The sequence below is a fragment of the Notolabrus celidotus genome, chromosome 16, assembly GCF_009762535.1.
Source record: "Notolabrus celidotus isolate fNotCel1 chromosome 16, fNotCel1.pri, whole genome shotgun sequence".
NCBI classification, from domain to species: Eukaryota; Metazoa; Chordata; class Actinopteri; order Labriformes; family Labridae; genus Notolabrus; species Notolabrus celidotus.
The window spans coordinates 19,508,999-19,528,603 of NC_048287.1; the positions used below are offsets into that span (position 1 = coordinate 19,508,999).

A 19,605-nucleotide genomic window follows, 5' to 3' on the forward strand; every position below is an offset into this window, starting at 1 on the left:
TTTTTGTATGAATTTTGTTTGAAAGCAATCGTCGTAAATAAATATGCAGTTTTAAGTATTAAGTATTTTTCTTATTTTGCACAAGAAATTAATATTACTTAACAAATGTGATAAGAGTATCACCATAATACTGTACGCTAATTCCAATACAGAAGAGAATTGATGATCTCTACAAATAGGTGTGCGGAAAAAAAATATCGGTATCGGTAATCGGCTAAATGAGTTGTAAAATATCGACATATCAGATATCGGCAAAAAATCTGATATCGTGCATCCCTACTTGTGACATATTGGGGCCAAGGCATGCAAAGAGATGGTCTGGCTGGTAGGGCCATTGGACTGGCTGCTTACCAAAACACATATTTAACTTACAGATAAAACAGCACAGTTGGTTCAGGGTTATGGAAAGTTCAACAACTCTTGTGTTAGTGTTCGTGAAGTTTTCTCTTACTGCTCCCCCTTTAATCTGCTAATTTGATAAAGCACGCTGAGGAAACCAACATTTGTCAATAAAGCTGTCAATCATGATGTCCCATCCATATGTTTGAGATAATTCAACGTTTTTTTATTTTAAAGCTTGACCTTTGCCCCATCCATTAAAACGGAGGAGGCTGCGTTTATGCCCTATATATACACAGTACAGGCCAAAAATTTGGACACACCTTCTCATTCAATGCGTTTTCTTTATTTTCATGACTATTTACATTGTAGATTCTCACTGAAGGCATCAAAACTATGAATGAACACATGTGGAGTTATGTACTTAACAAAAAAAGGTGAAATAACTGAAAACATGTTTTATATACTAGTTTCTTCAAAATAGCCACCCTTTGCTCTGATTACTGCTTTGCACACTCTTGGCATTCTCTCAGTGAGCTTCAAGAGGTAGTCACCTGAAATGGTTTTCCAACAGTCTTGAAGGAGTTCCCAGAGGTGTTTAGCACTTGTTGGCTCCTTTGCCTTCACTCTGCGGTCCAGCTCACCCCAAACCATCTCGATTGGGTTCAGGTCCGGTGACTGTGGAGGCCAGGTCATCTGCCGCAGCACTCCATCACTCTCCTTCTTGGTCAAATAGCCCTTACACAGCCTGGAGGTGTGTTTGGGGTCATTGTCCTGTTGAAAAATAAATGATCGTCCAACTAAACGCAAACCGGATGGGATGGCATGTCGCTGCAGGATGCTGTGGTAGCCATGCTGGTTAAGTGTGCCTTCAATTTTGAATAAATCCCCAACAGTGTCACCAGCAAAACACGCTCACACCATCACACCTCCTCCTCCATGCTTCACAGTGGGAACCAGGCATGTGGAATCCATCCGTTCACCTTTTCTGCGTCTCACAAAGACACGGCGGTTGGAACCAAAGATCTCAAATTTGGACTCATCAGACCAAAGCACAGATTTCCACTGGTCTAATGACCATTCCTTGTGTTTCTTGGCCTAAACAAATCTCTTCTGCCTGTTGCCTCTCCTTAGCAGTGGTTTCCTAGCAGCTATTTGACCATGAAGGCCTGATTCGCGCAGTCTCCTCTTAACAGTTGTTCTAGAGATGGGTCTGCTGCTAGAACTCTGTGTGGCATTCATCTGGTCTCTGATCTGAGCTGCTGTTAACTTGCGATTTCTGAGGCTGGTGACTCGGATGAACTCATCCTCAGAAGCAGAGGTGACTCTTGGTCTTCCTTTCCTGGGTCGGTCCTCATGTGTGCCAGTTTCGTTGTAGCGCTTGATGGTTTTTACGACTCCACTTAGGGACACATTTAAAGTTTTTGCAATTTTCCGGACTGACTGACCTTCATTTCTTAAAGTAATGATGGCCACTCGTTTTTCTTTAGTTAGCTGATTGGTTCTTGCCATAATATGAATTTTAACAGTTGTCCAATAGGGCTGTCGGCTGTGTATTAACCTGACTTCTGCACAACACAACTGATGGTCCCAACCCCATTGATAAAGCAAGAAATTCCACTAATTAACCCTGATAAGGCACACCTGTGAAGTGTAAACCATTTGAGGTGACTACCTCTTGAAGCTCATCGAGAGAATGCCAAGAGTGTGCAAAGCAGTAATCAGAGCAAAGGGTGGCTATTTTGAAGAAACTAGAATATAAAACATGTTTTCAGTTATTTCACCTTTTTTTGTTAAGTATATAACTCCACATGTGTTCATTCATAGTTTTGATGCCTTCAGTGAGAATCTACAATGTAAATAGTCATGAAAATAAAGAAAACGCATTGAATGAGAAGGTGTGTCCAAACTTTTGGCCTGTACTGTATATACTGCATCCAGTCACCAGGGGGAGCTCTAAAGGCGCTGGCTTCACTTTCAGGGATCAGATGTGCCATATATCTCCTTATACACTCACTAGTTGAATATAAATAATGATCCTATATTACCAGTTCGTTCTATTGGATGCTGCTCAGTATTTTCCTTGATACAGTCTTAGCAAGGTCAATGAAAAAGTTGTTATCCTAGTTTTTGAGTACTTTGGCTCAGACCACTTGAGATAATGAGTAATGCATTTAACAGTAGAAAGGAGACATGTCTGATTTATTTTTTGATTAGAATTTACCATAATGCTATTCAAACTTAAAAGAATCATGATGCGGTATCTGTTCTTGGCAGTGCAACAGTGCAAGGTCTCTTTTTTAGAAAGCACTGATCTGTCGGACACTGATCTGTGGTTGGTCAAACCGACCTGAACTCCACAACCTTTTTCAATGCTGATCAAGAGTTATCCTGAACCCTGTGAAACTAAACATTTCTGACATTTGCTAGTGGATTGACAGAGTATATCACTGCAACTGTGGGCTGCTGTGAATTCCTGTTACAGATTATTCTGACTCAAAGAGACAAAGATGTTCAAGGACTGTCAATAAGGACCTATAAATCCTCCCAGTGATTCAGGCGCTGTTTCCCAAGAGGCTCACTCCTCACTGTTTACATCACAAATTTTTTTCTACTTGAAGACACAGCGGACTTCTTGAAATATAGTCCCAAAAGAAACTGTCATGAGTTTTGAAAACCTTACAGCTAATAGTTGAAGTTTTCACTGAGCAGGAGCATAAGGTAGGTGTTTGTTTTGAATGCAGGCTGTAAGTTTGAGCTCTGAAGAGGCGTTGCTCACTAAGGTTACAGAGTCTGAGTCAGCTGATACTATCTTGCAACTCGATTATTAGTGCTGACTGCTTGTGTTTATATTTGGTTGTCTGGGTAAGTAGTGAGGGAAGGGAACTACATATGTCAGGGATACTTGAGAAAAAGGATGAAATGCTTGAAAAAAAACTCCTCTGACTCTGTGCTAGTTGTAATATTCAGAGAATTTGCTGCAGCTTCACAGATTAATTGTTGGCCTTAAAAAGCAGACGTGAACAGCTCATCCAGGCTTTATCAACATAACCTGCAAGATTTCTTTGTTTCATAAAAGCTTCTCTTTGAAGAGATCATTTGTCAACCAACTTTCACTGTTTACCTAGCAGTCATGTTGCAACAGAGGAACCTGATTCATCAATCAAAAAACTGGACACAAACACAGGTTCAAAGATTCACATTGCTAAATTGTTCTCTCAGTCCTGAAATCACAACACTGAAGTCCACTCTCCCACAAACGACCTGTGCTCTAATTCCCTGAAACCTTGCACAAGGCTGCTAAGGAGCTCCTGGATTTGCAGGTTTCTATTTGAACTTTTTGCAAAGGTCCTAAGTGTGTTTGTCAAGTGCAACACATGATTAGAGTCCACCAATAGTAATACTGCTTAGTCCCCTCTTGTTCGGCTTTAGAGAGGAGATTTGGAGGGTTTATGTTGTGTTGTTTACTTATAATCTTTTAAAACTGAGGCACAGTTTCATAATGCCGCGTAAAAAGTAGTAAGCCCGCGTGTCCTGTGCTCATTTATACGATTTTCTATTTGTAAGCTCCACGGGACATAAAAGAAAGGTTTTGACCAGATGTGGCTGAGCTCAGACTGTCTGGTTTTCTTTGAGAATTACCTTTGGCTGCACAAACACATTGAAAGATTAGTAACGTGTTCTGGTGTCACTTTTTCATCCCTAATACAAAGTACAGCTAATATGAGGAAGTGTTAATTGAGCAGCACATGTTTGAGACACAGTTTGGTAATAATCTGAAATATGGTGAACGTTGAGCCAGTTTTCTTAACGAGATGTATAAAACCTACAGTTTTGTTTTATGATATCAATTCAATTGGACTCAAATTTTATAAGATGCAAATTTTCCAAAATTTGAGTCAAATTGAGTCTCTTAGAACAAGTTGAAAATTTATCTTGTCAAATCCATGCATCAGTCACAGCAGACGTCTTTTAAGGCCCTGTGAGTCAAGACAGATTTCCAGCCAGATTCTCAATATTAGACTGACCATGCTGAAGTATGTCTGACAGGTTTTAATGAGTTGTTATATATTTATTTTTTTTCCTGGAAAAAATTCAGTTAAGGCAGGACAAATCTTGTCAAAATAAATAATTATTTGCTTGCAATAAGTGAAATTTGGCCATTTGACTCTGTTCTGGGTGCTCCCTGCCCTTCCATGTGCCTACGTGGAATACCAAAGCCTGAAGTTGGGAGAGCACACAGGTCTCCCCTCTCTTTCATGTGCATACATGAAAAGAAAAGGCAGGCAGAGAAGCAGTAGAAAAAAAACCCTGGTGTACAGAACTGAGCGAGCATCAGTGACAATACATATGACACTAGTAAAATCAGACACAGCAGTACAGGAGGTGAATGGGTGGAGGGGGGTTGTAAAGCAGTTTGCAAGAGGGGGCAGGCTAAAGCATTTTAAATAAAACGCCATTGAGCTATTTTCTGATTTGATGCATAGATGTAATCAGCTGAAGGCTGAGCTTGACTTTGTGGCCTGCCTGAACTAACGCTACGCTCAATTAAATGAGTTTCAAAATGTATTGTATGTCTGTTTCATGACTTATATTTTACAGAAGTCAGTCTGGTGTTAAAATGCACCTAATAATTAGGATGAACAAATTTGATGTATTTATGTACACTGTGAAGGCTATGGTAGCTACAATGTTTGAAGCTGTCTTTGTGAACTCTTCAAAGGTCAAGGCCAAAATGTCTAGATGTTCCCTAAACAGTGGCAGGAAAAAGGAATTAAAGAATCATAGCGATCATGCAAGTTGGACTGCTAAGTATTTTTTATATTCTTTCATATTCTACTCCATCCATCCATCCATCCATCCATCCATCCATCCATCCATCCATCCATCCGTCCATCCGCCCATCCATCCATCCATCCATTATCTTGACCACTTATCCCATTTGGGGTCACGGGGGGCTGGAGCCAATCCTAGCTGACTTCGGGGGGAAGACAGGTCGCCAACCTATCTATCACAGGGCAAACAGAGAGAGACAGACAACCATTCACACACACACTCACACCTAGGGGCAGGTTAATTGATGACTCATATTCTACTACTATTTCCAAATACTCTCTCTGCCAGCAACATATGCAGTGTGATTAACAGCAAGACAAGTATTATGAGCACTGATTTGTCTCTGAGTTGATGTATGCTTTGGCTGTACATTAGAGTTCTGTATTGAAACATATATGTAGTGAATAATATTCACAGAGATTTCATGGATCTTGTGAGCAAATTTCTATGGACAGGTTTTAGAATCCCACTCTGTTTATATTGGGAATTGTGGTGCCTAACAGTAGGGGTGTAGTTTGAAGAAGAAAGAACAACAAACAAACGAAAAAAAAATAAACAACAACAACAAAGAGAAAATTTCAAAACAGCAGGAAACTTTCACTGGGAGCATATATTTAAAAAATGAATCTCTTGTCTGGCCAGCACTCCTCTCCCCTGCTGCTTTATCAGGGGAATCACTCAATTATTGAACCAATGGGCTACTGTGTGGGTTGTTAATGTGTGAGCGTGAGCGTGAACACTTATTGGACATAGAGCTTGTTGGATGCAAGTGTGTGTGTGTGTGTGTGTGTGTTTGTGAGTGTGTGCCTGTGAGTGTTCAGAAGGGGCTAAAAGAAACTGCAGCAATTCACCAGAGCTAAAATGTGCGCCTGCCCCACTTTCAGTCTTTTAATCATGTATAGACACTCAGGCCACTCCTGCGTGTCTCCCTGTGTGTATGTGCATACATGTGTGTGTGTAGTGTATTCGTGTTAATCCGTTAGTGTGAGCGGGTTTGGGTACAGTATGTGTCAGAAAAGATTGCACTTAGAACTCCCTGGCTCCCAGGAGATCCTGTGAGTGTTGTGGTAGCGTGTGTGTGCATGTGTGTGTGTGTTTGCATGTGTTTTCCTATGCCTATGACTTTTCTTCTATGTGGAGGAGCAGAATAGGTAACGACACCGTCCTTGTTTAAACTTGTGTCTGTCAATTGCTCTGTTTGCAGTGATTTATTGGATTGAACTTTGTTTGTTTGTTTGTTTGTTTGTTTGTTTGTTTGTTTGTTTGTTGGGCTGAGATTTATTTTTCAAGATTTTGAGAAAAAAAGACAGATTATAGGAGCTTGCTGATATTTATTAAATCAAGTAAATAAATGTGAAGGTTGTGTTAAAACTGTCATGCTTAATACTTGAGCTTCTAGCTTCTGCTTCTCAATGTTCAACTTGAAAAGACCTCAAATTGAAATGCATTATCCAGCTTCAATACCTGCTTCATGTATCAATTAGATTGGAAAATGTGTAGGTCAAATTTAACATCTTTATGTCTCTACATGTCTTGAGTACAGTTTCAAGACAGCACCATTTATTTGTAAGACCCTCCATCAAAGCATGCACAGTATGAGCTTGTAGCAGGTTTAATTCCTGTGTTTCCCCTCCCTCTCACTGTAACACACCCAGTCTAACAAGCTGCCTCAAGCGACTACACAGTTGTACTTGTAAAGAAAAGCAATGTACAGCAGAATGTGTAGTAATATATATCTGAGCAGCTAGTCTCAGCATGCCTCCCCTCTGTGTGAGGAGCTGCGTGTTGGATTTTCTGCAGACAGATAGATAAAGAGTATGATTTATTTTATGTGAGTGATTCTGTGTGAGGTTGGCCGCCATCTATAAACATTGAGCAGATTATTCCTAAATGCTCCAAAGTAATTAAGCCATTGATTACCTTGCTAGAGCCGAAGACACACTGAAAAAGGTGAATAAACCAGTGAAAAAGCTCTTCCAAAATATCTAACTATTTATTTTCAGGGTAATATGTTTATGAAGGTAATTTGGTCTGTTGAATGGTTTCTATTCAACTTCTGTCTTTTAAGTTTCTGTTGAGTTCCTGTGTTTGTATAGGACATGGCTATGCTCCAAAATCTTGACCACATATCTCCAAACTAGTCATAAGTGTAGAAACATCAAAGTTTTGTGCTTATCACACCAAGCAATAGCTCAATAAGTAGGTGAATATTGACTGTCATTGGTATCAAAGGTATTCTATGTTTGGAATTGCTGTGCTAAAAATTGCGCACTAAATTCCCAAACTTTTCATAGGAATAGTCGCATTGAAGTTCTGGGCTAGCATGAGCACCATCAGCCAGTGGTTATTGACTCTCACTGTTGAAGCCATATTTTATACAGTCTATGGTTGAAGGTTGTCTATTTTTGGCGTCGCAAGGGCAAGTTCCGTTTTGTTGTAATAGTACAAAACTAGCTAACTCTACAAAGCTATTACATGCTCCACAACCATAGACGAACAAAGAAGTTCTTTACTTTGGAACACTAACAAAGACTTGGTCCAACAGCGCTCGCTTCCACAACCACAAAGCATGACGTAGCAAGGTGTAGTGTTGTATTGCACACCATAAACTGATCTGCATTCAATAGCTCATCTGTCATTCAGTATCTACGTTGGTATTCACCGTCAGTCACTGACCAGAGATTATGGTTGTCAAGCGCATGTCACTATGTCAATAACATGATCATTCCTGGTCTGTTCGCTAGCAGCTAGCTGTTTAACATAATAGTGAGTCATTATCCTCATAGTTTGGTATCTGTTGCATTTGCATCCAACCACAACTGTTCAAAACATGAAATTTGGTCATCTCTCTCTCTCTCTCTCTTTCTCTCTTTCTCTCTTTCTCTGTGTAAGGAGTGTGACATGAGACGCAAAATGCATGGTGTTTTCCATTGAAATTCTAACATTGATTTGAGCCTCACCTTTGTACGGATTAGCCCCACTGTAGTTAAACTAAAAGCCCTGCTGCCACCACTGGATACTTGCTGTTTTGATATTATTAGCAAAGCATTTTCTCTCTTGTACCATTGTTGTGTGCAAAGACAGGGAGATGTCAATCAAAGAGGAGGAGTTGTCAATCCAAAAAGGGCGATGTTAGTTAAAAAGAGAAGATGTCAATCAATTTGTGAATGCCCCGCCTACACAATGTTGGGAAATGCTCTAAAGAAGTGACCTGATTTTTTTCTAATAATTATGAAAGTTATTTTTTTCTCTGTTTTGTGCATTTTTTTTATAACTTCATAATTTTCCAATTTTAGATTTCCATAAGATTGAAGAACAGGGGTGGCACCTTACAAGATGTGGTCTGCGAGAACTCAAAGCACTTATATACTGTATATTGTCCAAAATGGGGTGTTGCTTGAATTGGATCTTGCTTTAATGTACAGAATACATCTCTCTATTTGCTCCTTTGCAAACAATGGTCATGGGAATTAAATAACATAAGAACTTATGAATTTTTATCTACTTTACTGACATATTTAGTTAATCCTTTTTGTCATTCGTTACTCAAATCTGCATGGGTTGCATGCATTCTCTGGGGCCTCTCTTGAGTGTAACTGCAGGCAGAGGAGAGGTCACAGTAGGCTCGTTGAGTGGGCACAGCAGCGCTGTACGTCTACAGCCTGTCAGGTATTGACAGCACAGCTCACTATGGAATGCTAACAGGCAGGCAGGGTGTGGCTACGCTGTGTTAGCAGCTTTGACCCTGTGGCCTTGGTTGTATAACTGATTGTCAGTCTTTTGTAGGAGAGAGAAAGAGATAACAACGTTTCATGATGTGTCATGCGGCTGAAGTGATGTAAGATGAATATGAAGCTAGCATGCTTGATTATTCTCTGACTTACTTATGTTTAGAGTTTTTAATGATTCTTTCTTTTGCATGTTTTTGATAATTATGCATATTCAATTGCATTACATTTTTTTAAGATCACCATCTGCATAGCATGCACACACACACACACACACACACACACACACACACACACACACACACACACACACACACACACACACACACACACATACTCATATGTGCTGAAATCTGCAGACAGCACTAGCAGTCAAGGTTAAACAAAGATAACCAGACTTTATTTGGGTTAAGGGCAGTGCAGCAAGTTGGAAGTGAGCCATTAGTCCACGCACACACACAAACACACATAGTGCACACACCTGTCAGTGCTGGCATCTGCCCAGTCCTCTTTCTCTTAGTCTCTGTGTTCCTTTGTCCTCTTTGTCGTGGTCATCAAACTTTGTAGCAGGATCTCCAGGGACAGCTGGTGGGCCTGTGTGAGCACCTGCACCTTGTTCATGTGTGTGTGATTCTGTTTCTCTGTGCACCTTTTTGTGTATGGTTATGCGCATCAGTGGGGTTGGGATGGGATACCTGCAGTGTTCTGGCTAGATGTCTTTGTGTGTGTGTGTGTGTGGTGTGTGGTGTGTTTTGTGTGTGTGCTTGTGAGCACCTGTGCTGCCAGCAGGATGCTGCCACAGCCGCGGTGCTTCATGACGTATGCTGGTGGCTTCCTAAGGTCGTGCTGTGAACCCCATAATAACTGTTATCTTCTTAAAGTCGACTCACCTCAGTGTCCAGAAGGGGAAATGAAATCAGAAGAGAAAGACTGGAACATATCTTGATCATCCAGTAGGCTGGACATTTTTCTTTTGCCTGGCACACACAAGCAATGGTTATGACAGAAACGGTCAGTAAAGGCTAACGGCTATCACAGCACATGTAACAGAGCATCATGTCTAATGTTACATTATTATAAATGGTTAACAATAGTCTTCTCTTCCGGTTGACCAGCCACCTGCTGCCCATCCAGTAATGTTAATAATTAAGAAACTTGTACTTTTACCAAAGGGACATGTCGTGCTGTTAGAACAAGCACAAACTCCATTAGCAATTATATCTAAATGGAATAAAGACTGCTCTGAGTCATCCATAAACTGGACCAATGTCTGGAGAAATACATCTCATTCATCGCAAAATCCTAATCATAAATTAACAAATTTGTATTTTATTTATCAAACCTATTTGACACCTATACGACGCTACAGAATGAGTATAGCTGGATCTCAATACTGTTCTCTATGTGAGTTAAATGGGTATAAAAACTGAATATTGGACAATGTACACCTGCAAAATCAGTCAAAAATGAATAAAAAGTTAAATATAAAAAGTAAAAAAAACCAACAAAACAATAGTCTTCTTAGTACCACTGCATATAGGTATTATTGCACAGTCCACATACAGATTTTCAAATTTACTACACCAGCCACCATATTATAATCTGTGTGGTTTTTTTCTTTGTGTATGTATTAAGTGATTTTCTTTAAAGTTCATTTCTCTGACTATTTAAATACAGGTTAGAGTTAAAGTAAGTTACAATATCAGTGTCAGCATTTCATTGTGGAGGAGAAGCCAGTCCCTTTTACAACAAGAAACTTCAAGGCCCCTGCCTTCAGGTCTTCTTATGAGAAATTAGCATTTTCTTCCTCAGAGTTAATCTTCAGCCAATAGCTTTGTGTTTGACCCAGTTTTTACTAATCACCACTAATCAGCTATCTCCTATCTTGATCCTAATACATGTATGTGGTGTTACTTTGGTTTCACTTTGGGTCTCACTTTCCTGCAAGGTACTGCATCAGTTTACCACCACAACTGCAGGATATTTTCCACTGAACACTAACTTTGACTCGTACGAGCAATTAAGCCATCAGAAGGAAACAGCTCTTTCACCACAAATGAAAGCCTGACAGACAAGTAAAAGAGCACAGGTTGACTCGTCGTCAGCGCACTCTGACAGGAACGAGACTGTGGGGGCGAGTGAGACTAAAAGTTTGTGTCGAGGAGTTAAATGAGGTCTGACAAAACCTGCTCTTACAGCAGCAGCTTTAAAGGTGACACATCATGCAAAATTTACTTTTTAAGGGTTCTTTACCTGAAATATGTGTCCCTGGCATGTCTACAAACCCCCCGAGAATGAAAAAAATCCATTCTGCCCCTGTTTTGATTTCTCCACCTTTCTGTAAATGTGTGGGAAACGAGCCGTTTCAGACTTCCGTGTTTTTGTTACGTAACAACAATATCCGGTCTGTCACGGAGTCAGAGCTCGGAGCTTGTTCAGCCCATAGACTGTATAAAATAATACTGAATCCCTCCCCCGTTTTTCATTACCTGCACAAATGTGTGCTAACAAGGAGCTTAGGAGGGAGGCATGCTAGTTGTAGGCTGTCTTAATAAACACAAAGGTCGGTTTTACTCCCCACGTCTGCAGATTTGAAGATCTAGTGGATGATTTTTATTTATCATGGATAAGTGCTAGCGCTAATTAGCATAGCCACATAGCTACATGTTCATAGCTGTAGCTGTAGCTGTAGCTGTAGCTGTAGCTGTAGCTGTAGCTGTGTACCAAGACACACGTCGACATACTGACAAATAAAACAACAAGAAACACTAAATCTGTGACCGATCCTTCATAAACCGATCCTCCGTCAGGATCAGATTCAGAGGGTTGAAGTAACGTGATCTCTGAGCAGCCGTGTATATTCAGCCAACATGTAAACATTAGATCAACGTGCTGGAGAGCCGAGGCACATCCACTTCCGGAGGGGGCGTGGTCAGAGGGAAAACAGAGTGTTCTGAGGAGGACTGAAGAAGAGCGCTTTTCAGGCATGCCAAAATCTGATTTCAAAGTGTTTTTTTGAGCATAAACTTTAAAGACATGTTTTGGGGACCTCTTAGACCAATATATATTGATGAAAAAAGCGTGATATGTCACCTTTAATACGGTGGAGGAACATCTGTAATCCAGACGTTGTACGTGTTGTCCTATCCCTTTACACTTTAGATACTTGATTTTAATTGGTCGGTTTGTTTATTTGTTTCTTGGCTTTATCTACGTTGCTTTGAAATAAATTGGAGAACTCTTCATGTTAATATTTTCTAGATTTTCAATTTTTTTATCTCCACTCAAAGATCAAAAGCAGGGGATTATTACTATGCATGAGAGGGCTGCATATATGTCCTTTGATTGTTTAAAACAAAGTTTAAGTTGTAAGTTTTGTGTGCATGTCCTTGTGTTTCCATTCCCTGCAGCCCCCCTTCTCAGCATATCCCCCCTCATTCCAGTGTTGTGTGAGTCTTTAGGGGACGATCAAAGCTGGGCCCCCTGCAACTCTTGCATCCCTAGGCCCTAAGCGCTAACGCAGCTCACTGAGGGGTGCTGAGTAACTCCCTCAGGTGGCAGCTCATGCTCTGATGTTCAGCAGTAGTGTGTGCTCTGACAGCCTCTTTTACACGTGTGTTTGCAGGTAAATCTTGCACATACAGAAAAATGGTTGCGTGACATTTTCTTCTGTTGCTCACTCTTTTTTAAAAAGTCCTTTTCACACACTTTTCTTCTGTGCAGCACACGGCAAGAGGAGTGTTTCATGCTCTGTATTTTATTCCCCCTCGCCCATGTGCCTGTCACGTGTCACTGGGATGTTGTTATGTTATGTTTTGATGTGTTGCCCTGGAGAATACCAGCACTAAAAGGAGGGGATAATGACAAAGAACGAAGAAAAAAAGGAAAAAAAGGAACAAGTAAAGAAAGATGTCGGTTTTGATTTAAAACTTGCTCTGTCTACATAAATTCTCTGTCTTAAGATCTTGAAGCAGCTGCTTGTTTTCTTGAAGAGTAACAACTACTTATAGCTTTTTCTGTGTGCTATACTTTACCCCAGATCTACTTCATCTCTGAGCTTGTAAATGTGTGTGAAGTAAAAAAAAAAACATGCATTAAACAACCTTATTTTAGCATTTATTTTTGATGCATGCATTAAACATGAATATAACAGCTTAGTGGATTCAGGAAATGCTCGATTAACACCCCCATATGTGGAGACCCATTAGCAAAGATGGAGAGTGAACCCCTGCAGTATTCTCCCTAGATAGCAGGTTTCCCCATGATGTCTCAATGCAGAGTTTTATCTTCATTTATCTCTCCACGTTATCTCTTTTGTGTACACAGTGTCAGAGTGTCACCGTCTATTTTAACTGCTCCCCTATCTGTGCTATCTAGGTTGCCTGGCATGCTGCTGCATTGTGCACACAGTATGAATGGAAGCAGAGACGTTTGTGTGTCTGTGTGTGTGTGTGTGTGTGTGGTGTGTGTATGTGTATGTGTGTGTGTGTGTGTGTGTGTGTGTGTGTGTGTGTGTGTGTGTGTGTGTGTGTGTTCTCCAGCTGGAAAAAGCGTGATCATCAGGTACACAGAAGCACATTTAGGCAGCTTTTAAGAGTACTGAACATTGACCTGTAGTGATAGTGCTGAGGGGTTAGTGAGCGAGTTATATAACCAGGACGTATTCATGCTTCTCTCTGAGTTTCGTTGTATGTGTTGGTCTCCTTTTATTCCTTTCACTCACTTTGCTTGTCTCACTTCTAATTTATTGAGTTTTGCCTGCTTTATATTGAGTTTAGCTGTATTGTATTTCACAAACTGAACTGGCAAACCATTTAGATGTAATACATTTCAGTAGCAATGACTCCTTGGATGGTTTTTCTGCAACAAAATGAAAAGCACTGCTCAATATAGGATGAAAATTAGAATAATTTGACAATTTCATCATATAGCAAATACTGAATATATTATACAAGTTGAGTATTAGAGCCTCATTAGAGAAGAAAAAAACTCGAGATTTTGTGAATTGTTAGAATTAAATTATGAGAAAAAAAAGTACTAATATCAAAAAAATGAAAATGTTACTTTTTTTAAATTATGATTTTACTCTGATAAAATGATAACTGCATTCTCATAATATTAAAACTTTTTTTTTGTAAATGTATGACTTTATTCTCTTAAACTTCTGATCTTATTCTCATAATGTTAACTTATTAACTACAAAGACAACTTAACATGTAACATACTTCTTTATTCTATCACTTCCTCAATACAGACAACTGCAGAAACAATGTTTCCTCAATGTTAGTGCACCCGCTCTCTCACAAAACCAGAATAGGACATTGCACTTAATAATATTACAACTTTATTTGCATAAATGTACTTTTTTTTTGTCTCTCAGGACTTTATTCTTGTAATGTTCTGACTTTGTCCCTAAAATCCGAGCTCTTCTACCTTAATGTGACCATAATTCTCCGTCGTAACCTCATAATATTATCAATTTATTTTTTTACATTACTGTGAGTGGGCTCAGTGCATGTCATTTACACTACACTTTCAATAATTGTGGAAACACATCATTTTTCTGCCTCATGTCGTCAGATTGTTCATACATCTTAATACATTTAGGATTTCATAGTTTGTTTGAGTTTCGATGGGCTATGTATCATTATAATTATGCCATAATTATACCGTTTGAACAATACAGGATGTAGGCTGGGCTGTGTGTAACCAAACAGTCTGTTGTTGTCCAGGTAGTTGCTGGTCGTGATGTGTACAGTCTGTGAACCAGAGCCTGCAGTGCAATCCAAGAACTTTTCAGAACTGCGCTGTCCTCAGTGCCCGGACGCCAACACTGATGACGCATTTGAAACCAGAAAAGCAGCTTGTTTGTTGGAGTGTATCATTTTCAGAATAGTCAGGGTTTTCAGTGGAATTCCCTTCAGAGGCCAGCCGCCTTCTGGTGCTTTTTGTCCGATCCTTTTTGTCGACTGTTTATTACATTTTTTTTCATCTGCGCTCAAAGATACAAATAAAGAATAAAGGCAGCATAAGGAAGGACAAGTTTAGGGAGCCAAACAGGCCCACGAGGGAGCATGGAGTGGTCTCATCTCCTCTTGAGAAAGAAATTAATGGTTTAATTACATAAATAGAGCAAAACAAATATGTGTTTGAGGAGACAGAAGCTTTTTTGACATGACGTGACAGACATTTAAATATATATATATAACTTTGCAATTCATAGTAGAGTCAAGTTGCTTGTGTTCCTCCCTGGCTACTAGCGGTGTGGATTCTGTGTCAATGGTAACAGAAGCATTAGCCAGACAAGCTAGGTCAGGGTGTAATCCTGCAAGAGATACTGCTCTGCTTCTCATTACACACACAGATGCACACACATACACGTACGCCTACACCACCCAAGGTTGTGTGCTTTTTGTCGACAGCTGTGCTTGCTGTGTCACCAAGAGTGCCCGTGTACTGTGTGTGTGTACGTGTGGTTGGGTGTGTGACAGAGGGACAGCAGGCAGGGGACCAATAGTAGAGCAGACTGAAAGGGGCAGGGCCGTGTTTCATAGGTGACACACACACACACACACACACTTTAGCTGCCAGTGCGTTGTTATGCGACATACAGGGAACTGAATCCTAAGCTGCTGAATAGGAGGAAAAACTTGTGGTGGTGTGTGTTTTCATGTGTATTTACAAACCTGTGTGTGAAAGGAATTCATAGCATGTACAACACTTTCTTGCACGAAATAGATAGACAAGGTGAATCAAGGTGAAAACTATGTCCTACAAAAGTCATATTGATGTATGGTAGGATTTTAACCCTCTAATACAACTCAAACATGCTGAGGGGGATGAGGATGCATTATTTTGCCATGGATATATATTTATTCACTACTTACTGCATAACTTTCTAATTGCTAAATGTGCTCTCCATGTTCAGAGTTGAAAAATGTTGTATGAATCATTCTTTTCCAGAAAAACTGAGCTGTGTGTTTCTCACTTTTCACGTATTAGCACAGTTTTAAATGTACCCTCTGTTCTTTCATACATTAGTCTGGTGGCTCAGCTATTAAGAGTCATGCGTATTCAGGGACAGATGAACAGATCATACTGTTCCATAAGCTCATCCTGTCTCTTATTAACTCACAAAGTTCACTACATGCATCGTCATCATCAACGGTAAAACTTCTCACAGCTTTTTTACATGTTTTAGTCTTGTGGGAAAATGCAGTTTCAAAGTAGTGGTGGTTAGGTGACAGTTGTGTTTGCTATACTAATGAAGCGATAAATGTACGCTTATAGTACAGACAGTAAGTACAGTTAAATGTTTTAAGCTTTTGTGTAAATACAGGAAGCTTAGTGCCTTTTTTTCTTTGCACTGACGTAATGTTGTTTGTTGCATCAAGTTTTAATGACTTTACACTGTGAAGACCAGAGTTCTGACGTTGGATGTCAGGTCGGTTTTTTAAATATTGTGTACCTTTTTCTTCAAGTTGGTCCTGATTTGAATACAACTTTCTACATTTTTTCCGAATATGGACAAAGTGCTTGGGAAGCTTATATTCAACCCTCAAATGTCAACTGATAGCAAGTGTTTTTTTATATCATGAAGGGGCATTACTGGTGGGGTGGCAGCTGGAGTGGCATGTCCTATCCCTAAAAAAACCCCAAACAGACAAAAAAAAAAAAGAATTCAAAATGTATTCTTATTTATGAATAAATTATATATTCTTATTATTTAACACCCATAAGATGCCATAATATCAGTAGTTAAAGAAGATCTGATTAGTGAAGACAGAAGTGGTAAATATATGTTTTCTAGAACCGTATGTATGTGTCTGCATCTCTGACACCCCTGCATTTGTAAAAGGGGTGAGTTGACCCAGTGGCATGTATGGGTTTGCTAAGGCTTTGCACATTTAGACACATCTACATCTGTCCCAATTGGTGAGTAGCGTCACTTTAATCAGGAACTACACATAACATTGTTCGGACGAGATTTTCTTAAACTATGGCTTTGTAACTGTGTGAAACACTAAGTGCTGTATATATATATGTGTGTGTTTGACAGGTTGACAAGTTTGTCATGCCTGTGTGTGTGTGTGTGTGTGTGTGTGTGTGTGTGTGTGTGTGTGTGTGTGTGTGTGTGTGTGTGTGTGTGTGTTGATTTTTGGGAGCTCTTGTGACCTCAGTTCAAACAAGAAAAAAAAAGTATCTTTCAGTATCAGTTTCTCTCCTTGGGGCCTTTGTTGTCACATGAACGTCTGACCTGATTTTTTTTTTTTGTTGCCACGGCGATGCCGTGTCTCAGGGTTCAACTTGATGATCTGCTCCGCCTCATGACCTTGGGACATGTCTTTATCACTATGGTAACAGCCTCCGGGGTTACTGTAAATGAGGAAAACACTGAGCCTTTTTACTCTGTGCTTGTGCATCAAATGAGATACAATATCTTACTCAGTAACACTCCCCAACACGGTCATAAAGTCGAATACACAGCGATGTGATATACAATAGTTGTCTCCAGGTAGCTGTGCAGTGTCACAGCAGAGGTTTGGGATTAAGTTGTACTTGATTGAGGAGTTGTAAACAGAAGTTTGGGCAGTGCCAGATCCCCAGCTGTTCTGCTTTGAAATAGCATTTATTCCCACAGATGAAGAATGTAGAGTAAAGGAGTAGTTGCAGACAGTGAAGGACACGAAAACATGCTACTTATTTTATCTGTGCTTTAAAGAACGACATCAGGGTTTGTTAAATCTGAGACTTTGTGCCTGCAAAGAACAGCATACAAAAGCCCCAATGTAGATTTAAATCTACCATGCCATAGTGGTACAACATCCAGTCATCTACAATACATAGAAAAATGCATTCAAGCGAAATAAAGTATTGCACAGAAAAATACCGTACTTTGAAGTATACATTATTATTTGTGCAAAGTAAAAACATAATTTATATTGCATGGTGGATAATATATACCCATATACACAGTGAGCACTGTTACTGGCTATACATATTAGACTGAAATGGCTATGGAATGATGGATGTTATTATTGAATTGTTGTTTTTCTATTTATTGCAAAAAAACCAAAAACATTACATCGGCATTATATCGGCCATCGGCCAACCTGCTCTCTTATTATCTCCATCAACATCGACCATTGAAAAACTTATATTAGTCAACCACTATCTTGCACAGTTAACTTAAACAATGTATGTTGCAGGGAGGACAACGTATATTGCAGACATTTTTTTGTGCATGGTAGACAATGTATGTTGCTTTATAAATAACAATGTATATGTCAGGGAGGATAATGTATTATTTTTTTTTTAAATAGTGCATATTGCACGTTTGACGATATATCTTGCATGGTAGACAATGTATATTTCACAGTTAATAATGAATGTATCCTGCAGGGAGCATTCAGTATATTGCACAATGAGTATACTGTATTTTGCAAGGTAGACAATTTATATATTGCACAGTAAACAATCTATATTGCATTGTAGAAATTGTATATATTGCACAGTAAATTCTGTATATTGCATGGTAAATGATTAAGTATATTGCAGGGCGAGTAATATATATTGCACAGTACACAAAGTTTTGAAACTGTAAGTGCTCTTTTACACAGCAGATCAGTTTATTTCAGATTACATTTCTAACAATAGATGATGTATATTGCACAGTTATTAAATTATGTATATTGCATTGTAAATAATGCACTAGTAGAATTGGAACAGAGAGGGATGGTGCACTTGACAGTTGGTGTATGTGTGTGTTGGTAGTGTTGGAGTGTGGGGAGGGGATGGAGGCGGGTCAGTGCAGTTATGGGTTTGGGGAAGAAGCGGCCTTTACCACAGTTTTTTCTTGTTCCATTGACCTGTAGCGCCTGCAACAGGGCCACGGGTCAAACAGATTAAAATCAGGATGCGAATGCTTCAAAAGTGGAAGTGCCACTTAAAAATATACATTTAGCAACGTTTCTCTCAGGCTTCAATCGAACAAACAACCAAACATGTTCCACAGAATTGTTCTGTCATTACCGGCTTGAATTTCCTGATAACATCTCTCAGTTTACCAGAACTGTTTGGTCAAAGTAAAAAAAATTCCACTAGAATGTGAGCCAAGTCATGAAAGAGATCTAAATTCCTCCAAATGACTATGTTTAAAAATAAAGGGAGGACACACGCCTCAAACCAGTGTCTCATGCGGGTAAACAAAGCGTGGTTGCCATGCTGATGGGGCGTTGGAGTATAAATAGCACGGCTGTTTGTTCTGAATGCTCCTGGGAGAGACAGAGACAGGGAATATTAGTGTGTAAAATCAGTTGCACATTGTTTGAGTCTAGCTGCTGTCGAGTTTGAACACAGGGTTGGACCATTTTGTCTGGGACAGTGTTTAGTAAGACTACAGCAGCAATCAATATGAATCCAAAATCAACAGGCTGTCTATATTAATATTTACACACAGTTATCCTCAACATGTCAGAGGACTGTGTTGTCGTGATGGCATAGCAGCAAAAATGAGTCAGACTAACAACATATTAATATTGCTTTGGTGTCTCTTTTTCAGATTTATTTTATGAGACTTTACGTTTTTTACATTTTCTTCAAAGTTAGCACTTCTGTTGCTGACTTAAGAGAGCCGGCTAGTCGGAGCATAAGTGAGCAATTTAAGAGTCATTCACAGGAGTCACTGAGTTTCCTTTTTGTC

At 39.6% G+C, this 19,605-nt stretch overlaps 1 protein-coding gene across 2 annotated transcripts in view; it reads left to right on the forward strand.

Annotated features, from left to right (window-relative positions):
• The window catches only part of atxn1a (ataxin 1a), a 118,991-nt gene that overhangs the window by 19,167 nt on the left and 80,219 nt on the right, over positions 1 to 19,605 (forward strand). The window lies entirely within an intron of this gene.